General features: G+C 41.9%; 2 non-coding genes across 2 annotated transcripts; both read left to right on the top strand.

Annotated features, from left to right (window-relative positions):
* Positions 1–2,813: 2,813 nt before the first annotated feature.
* Positions 2,814–2,885, top strand: TRNAE-UUC (transfer RNA glutamic acid (anticodon UUC)). Its single transcript has one exon. It is a non-coding gene; the product is annotated as a tRNA-Glu (tRNA).
* Positions 2,886–3,084: 199 nt separating this feature from the next.
* Positions 3,085–3,170, top strand: TRNAY-GUA (transfer RNA tyrosine (anticodon GUA)). Its single transcript is given in 2 exon segments — positions 3,085–3,121; positions 3,135–3,170. It is a non-coding gene; the product is annotated as a tRNA-Tyr (tRNA).
* Positions 3,171–6,000: the final 2,830 nt, after the last annotated feature.

The following is a 6,000-nucleotide window of genomic DNA, read 5'->3' as shown; positions in this document are numbered from 1 at the left end:
CAGTAATGCAGTAAAATGCATTTTATGGTATTTATGCATACATCAGCCAATCATTGACTGAGGCGGGACACCACTGCGGTCAGTGATTGGCTGAGCTCCAACGTCTTACACCGATCTCAGCACTCGCTCTACAGTAAACTTCACTTCATGGACGCTCAGTGTCCCGGGGATCGGGAGCAGCGATACCGGAGAAAAGGAACAGATGTTATTGAAGTCAACTTCTGTCTGATAACCTCTTAAGGACACAGGACGAACCTGTACGCTCTGCGCCTGGTCCCGGTATAAAACAATATGGTAACCTGATCCCCGATATGGTAATCTGATCCACGATATGGTAACCTGATCCGCGATATGGTAACCTGATCCCCCATATGTTAACCTGATCCGCGATATGGTAACCTGATCCCCGATATGGTAACCTGATCCGTGATATGGTAACCTGATCAATGATATGATAACCTGATCCCCGATATGGTGACCTGATCCCCGATATGGTAACCTGATCAATGATATGGTAACCTGATCCTCGATATGGTAACCTAATCCCAGATATGGTAACCTGATCCGCGATATGGTAACCTGATCCCCGATATGGTAACCTGATCCCCGATATGGTAACCTGATCCCCAATATGGTAACCTGAACCCAATATGGTAACCTGATCCCCAATATGGTAACCTGATCCCAGATATGGTAACCTGATCCCCAATATGGTAACCTGATCCCAGATATGGTAACCTGATCCCTGATATGGGGACCTGATCCCCGATATGTTAACCTGATCCGCGATATGGTAACCTGATTCCCGATATGGTAACCTGATCCCCGATATGGTAACCTGATCCCCGTTATGATAACCTGATCCACGATGTGGTAACCTGATCCCCGATATGGTAACCTGATCCCCGATATGGTAACATGATCCCCGATATGGTGACCTGATCCCCGATATGGTAACCTGATCCCCGATATGGTAACCTGATCCCCGATATGGTAACATGATCCCCGATATGGTGACCTGATCCCCGATATGGTAACCTGATCCGCGATATGGTAACCTGGTCGCAATATGGTAACCTGATCCCTGATATGGTAACCTGATCCTTAATATGGTAACCTGATCCCCAATATGGTAACCTGATCTCCGATATGGTAACCTGATCCCCGATATGGTAACCGGATCTCCGATATGGTAACCTGATCCCTTAGTGTAAAACCCCTTACAAAGATCTGGTGCCACCAAACAACTTCACAAGTTACACAAATAGTAATTAGGGTCCGCCTGCCTGCACTTTAATCTCAGTATAAATACACCAGTTTTGGGAATCAGACATCTTAGCTCCATCCTTTTAAGACTTCTAGTTTTTACCTAGATGGCCCGGGACTGATCCCCTACATGGTAACCTGATCCCCGATATGGTAACCTGATCCCTGATACGGTAACCTGATCCCCGATATGGTAACATGATCCGTGATATGGTAACCTGATCGCAATATGGTAACCTGATCCCTGATATGGTAACCTGATCCCCGATATGGTAACCTGATCCCCGATATGGTAACCTGATCTCCGATATGGTAACCTGATCCCCGATATGGTAACCGGATCTCCGATATGGTAACCTGATCCCCGATATGGTAACCGGATCTCCGATATGGTAACCTGATCCCTGATATGGTAAACTGATCCCTAATATGGTAACCTGATCCCCAATATGGTAACCTGATCTCCGATATGGTAACCTGATCCCCGATATGGTAACCGGATCTCCGATATGGTAACCTGATCCCCGATATAGTAACCTGATCCCCGATATGGTAACCTGATCCCCGATATGGTAACCGGATCTCCGATATGGTAACCTGATCCCCGATATAGTAACCTGATCCCCAATATGGTAACCTGATCCCTCATACTGCCCCATATGCGGAAAAATAAAAAAAAGTTATAGGGGTCAGAAGATGATAATTTTAAATGTAAAAATTTTCCTGCACGTAGTTATGATTTTTTTTAGAGGTAACAAACAAAATCAAACCTATATAAGTAGGGGATCATTTTACCCGTTTGGACCTACAGAATAAAGAGAAGGTGTCATTTTTACCGAAAAATTAACTGTGTAGAAACGGAAGCCCCCAAAATGTACAAAATGCATTTTTTCTTCAATTTTTTCGCACAATAAAAAATGTTTCCCCTTCGCCGTGCATATTTTGGTAAAATGACTAATGTCCCTGCAAAGTAGAATTGGTGGCGCAAAAAATAAGCCATAATATGGTATTTTAGGTGCAAAATTGAAAGGGTTACGATTTTTAGAAGGCGATGAGGAAAAAATGAAAACGCAAAAACGGTAAAACCCTGCGTCCTTAAGGGGTTAAGTAAAGCCTCAGTCAGGTGACTGATTTGTGCTTAAAAAAAAAAAAAAAATTAATAAAAAAAAATCTGTGTCCACAAGGAGGAATCCGGCCAATCACAGATCAGTAAAGTGGTAGGCGGGGCAATGTATATTATCATACAGGACCATACAATATGGCGCTTATAATTATTCCATGTATATTATCACTATATACAATCTATGACTGTACAGTATATAGGGGAACCCCCAGTGGTCTCAAACTGTGGCCCTCCAGATGTTGGAAAACTTCTACTCCCAGCATGCCCGGACAGCCGTTGGCTGTCCGGGCATGCTGGGAGATGAAGTTTTGCTACATCTGGAGAACTGCAGTTTGAGACCACTGCACAAAGGGATGAGATGAGAGGAAAGCCAAGATTTGCCTTTCGAGGGCAGTATGGGAAGTTGTTCATTATGGAACAGTCCTCCCATATGGTCTAGCGGTTAGGATTCCTGGTTTTCACCCAGGCGGCCCGGGTTCGACTCCCGGTATGGGAAGCAGATTCTTTTGATGTTTTTACCTCTAAAATTAATATGATTATTTTTGGAATTTCAGAATCTTTATAAGATGTAAAAAAAATATAAATATTTTCTTTTTTCAATTTTTGTAATTTCGTTGGTCTTCGTTGCTCTCAGTGATAGGGGGAAATAATGACATCACCAGTCAGGTAACATGAGGTTAACTTGAGTGCACAGTCCTTCGATAGCTCAGATGGTAGAGCGGAGGACTGTAGTGGAGATACAGAAATCCTTAGGTCACTGGTTCGATTCCGGTTCGAAGGACATTTTTTATTATATATATTTTATCATATACATTTTTTAACCATATAATCTTCTGTTATTACTAAAATAAGGAACTGGATAGGAAATTTATCATTTTTTCTTTTTCAGAATGTAAACTATAACTCCTCCCCCGCCCGTGGTACCTGAGGCTTCTATTAGGGTGATTACGGTTCCTCACTTATCTCAGTAGATATAGGGGAGTAGATGTGACTACACATCCGGCTAAGACTAGGATCACACTTGGCGCTTTTGTTTTTTTGTGTGCATGTTACCAATGTTTTATAGTTGTTTTTTTTTTTTTTTTTGTGCACGTGTTTTGTTTACTTTTCTACATTTCGTCCTGATATAACCAAAGATTCACATTCATGTAATGGGCCATCAAAAAATGGTGCATAATTTAGAAGTGTGTGGGGGGGGGGGGGGGGGGGGGGGGGGTAATGTAACATTTAAAAAAAAAAAAGTTATTTAGAAATAGAAATCTGAAAAGTGTGCAGATATATTCACATCCCTGCACAAGGAACACAAGGCAGTGTTGGCTGAGGAATACCACAACGGGTTGTTTCCCCTGTGGGCATTGTAGTTTCTGCCAACAGATTAATAAGACCAAAAAAGTGACTGATCCTGTGGACGGCCACCAATATGAAATCAGACAGTTTATTAACTGTAGTTCACATAACCTCATATATAAAGCCCAGTGCCCATGTCCCAAGTGGTACGTGGGTAAGACGACACAGGAATTTCGCAAGCGTATATCGCAACACCTGAGCTCGATTAGGACGATAAAAGACACATGAGAGCCTTACATGGAGGTCGAGTCAGGGACCTAAGGTTTGTGGGTCTATGTCAACTGAAATTAGGACCACGGAAAGGAGATATTGACAAGTTTCTCCTACGCGAGGAGGCTAAATACATATGGAGGCTACATAGTCAGGCGCCAAGTGGCCTTAATGAAGGGTTCTCTTTTTCAGCATTTCTGTAGCATTACTTTTCGATTTATTATTTTTTGATTTAGGATTTACTTTATGTTACATCCAGATTGTGTCTATTCACAGTCTTAATGGCGATTTATTTAAATAATGGTTATTTATAGTTTATAAGTTGTGATATATTTTATTCTTTTCTATGATCTCAGTCAGACAGCATTATATATAATCCTATCGAGGGTTGGAATTGTTGACATGTGGTCAGACACAAATAAAGCACCTATTGCACTATTAAAAAATTGGTGTGAAATTGAGGTTACACTCATCTTACACCTATGTCCTCACATTCATTTATTTACGTATTTATTAACTTTATCACTACTTATTATATATAGATATTTTTTTATCACTCTACTATACTCACCTTTACACAGTTGGATTGTTAATTCACTTTTTATATTGTTGTATCATTATTATTATTTATCTTTGCACCTTGGGTATTATTATTATTTTATTTATTTATATATTCCCAACCCACTGCGGAATATAATATATTAGTGCTGTATCTTCCATATCCTGCAAGATATGATCCATTATGGCTGCTGGGTATGATGTATCATGGTCATTATAATATAATTGAATATTATCATCAAAGCCTTATTCTTACACATACTCCTATGAGAGGTTGTTTTGCCTCGCTCTCCCTCTCCACATAAGCGCAGCTGCACTATAGATAGTAGATAAAAATCTAAGTGCAGGAGCATGCGCACTAGGCCCCCTGTAAGCGAGATAGTATCTGAGTGCGGGCGCATGCGCCTACTCATTCGCGGCCGATAGAGGACAAGGCAATATTGAATAACAGATTGGGTATGCGCGGCGCACTGTTATGATGCGGAAGAGTCCGCTGACGTAGTTCCATCACATGACATACCGGAACGATGAGGAAAGATGAGGTAGGGAGCTCTCTAGGCTCTCCCATTGGTTCCCGAATGGGAGCATTTGGGAAGTGAATCATATGTATTGGATCATGATTGGAGCAATATTATATTTGTCACTTTTTAGATATATACTATTAAAAGTTATGTTTTAGGGGGGAGTAAATTGAGGTGTTTGCACCCCAGGCTACGGCCTTGGGGTTTGGTTAATTATAATCATAACCCAACACTGCCTATCACCCTGAGCACACCATCCTCACAGTGATACATGTTGGGAGCATCATAACCCAACACCGCCCATCACCCTGAGCATCATAACCCAACACTGCCCATCACCCTGATCACACCATCCTCACAGTGATACATGTTGGGAGCATCATAACCCAACACCGCCCATCACCCTGAGCATCATAACCCAACACTGCCCATCACCCTGATCACACCATCCTCACAGTGATACATGGTGGGAGCATCATAACCCAACACTGCCCATCACCCTGAGCATCATAACCCAACACTGCCCATCACGCTGATCACACCATCCCCACAGTGACACATGTCAGGGGTCCATATGTATATGTCAGGGGTCCATATGTATATGTCAGGGGTCCATATGTATATGTCAGGGGTCTATATGTATATGTCAGGGGTCCATATGTATATGTCGGGGGTCCATATGTATATGTCAGGGGTCCATATGTATATGTCAGGGGTCCATATGTATATGTCAGGGGTCCATATGAATATGTCAGGGGTCTATATGTATATGTCAGGGGTCCATATGTATATGTCAGGGGTCTATATGTATATGTCAGGGGTCCATATGTATATGTCGAGGGTCCATATGTATATGTCAGGGGTCCATATGTATATGTCAGGGATCCATATGTATATGTCAGGGATCCATATGTATATGTCAGGGATCTATATGTATATGTCAGGGGTCTATATGTATATGTCAGGGGTCCATAT

The sequence above is a fragment of the Hyla sarda genome, chromosome 3 (assembly GCF_029499605.1).
Source record: "Hyla sarda isolate aHylSar1 chromosome 3, aHylSar1.hap1, whole genome shotgun sequence".
NCBI lineage: Eukaryota > Metazoa > Chordata > Amphibia > Anura > Hylidae > Hyla > Hyla sarda.
Note: the sequence above shows the minus strand (reverse complement) of the source record. Positions and strands in the feature narration are given on the sequence as shown.